The following is a 1254-nucleotide window of genomic DNA, read 5'->3' on the forward strand; positions in this document are numbered from 1 at the left end:
CTGGGGTTGTGGGGACGTGGGGACACGTGTGACCAGCTCCCCCCCAACCTCAGATGGGCTGCTACAGCCCAGCCCTATGGGCAGAGTGCTTTTTTTTTTTTTCAAGAGTTTCACAGCAATTATGGGACTGCAGGTAAATACCCAGACCTCAGGGCTGGGAAAAGTTGCCAACTGCCGTGCCGTGAGACAGGTTCAGCCAGTGACGTTTGTTCTCCTCGGCCCGGCTGAAACAAGGACCACGTTACAGCCCTAAATAGTCGCTTCTGGGGGACAGGTGGGTCACAGCAAACTTTATTTTTCTGGAAACAGCAAGCACATTGTGCAGGAAGTACTTTCCAAGGATGCTCCCCACACCCTTTTCAGGAAATACCACGCTTCTCTCCTTATTGCCATGCCAATATATATATATTTTTTTAATTGGCATAAATGATAGTCTCGGCAGGGACACGCCGTGTTTTCCCTTGGCTGTTGGATTTTATTTTGAAATCGCTGTTGTTTTGATCTCTGCTTCTCTCCACCCCCCGGCTCGCCTCTCGCCCCGCACGTTCGTGCTCTCGGTGCCTGCTCTGCCGCCACCTCATCTGCTGAGCCCGGGCGTGAAAACACCGCGGGGGCCTCGCACGCCGGTCACAGCGGGTCCTGGGGGACGTCACCGACTTGGGGACACGGCAGAGGAATTGCAATTCAACTTTGCAAAAGCCCCCCGGGGCGAGGAGCGGGCGGCCGTCCCTGCCCGGTGACTCACATCCCTCGCGGACACATGGGCAGCGCTCGGAGAGCCCCGACGCCGCTTCGCGGGGGCCCAATTTTAGCCCTGGGACAGACATTTTAGCCCTTGGGGACAGACATAATAACAGCGAGAGACGTGTGGCTCCGGCCGGGGGGGGGGGGACCCGAAATATCCTCCTCCGCGCGGCGATGGCACGGCCCCTGCCCGGCGCCCGCGTAAACCAGCTTTGGCCAGACCTGCTATTCCAGTGGGTGGGGTTGGCTTTGTCCCGGGTTTATTACAAGCTCCCTCTTGGCACCGGTGCCAGCTCCTGTGCCTGGTCCCGGGACGGTGCTCTGGGACGTGGTGGGGCTCAGCTGGGTGTCCCCAGGGGGGCTCGGAGCTGGGGCAGCTCCCTGGGGACACAGCAAGGGCTGGAGCACCCCCACCGCCCCACCAAGCCCTGCTTGGGCATCTCCTTCATCCCCCTCATTTCTTAAATAGCAATAAAACCAAAAGCTATTCGAGACGAGTAAAACGTCTGG

Source organism: Anser cygnoides, chromosome 11, assembly GCF_040182565.1.
Source record: "Anser cygnoides isolate HZ-2024a breed goose chromosome 11, Taihu_goose_T2T_genome, whole genome shotgun sequence".
Lineage (NCBI taxonomy): Eukaryota > Metazoa > Chordata > Aves > Anseriformes > Anatidae > Anser > Anser cygnoides.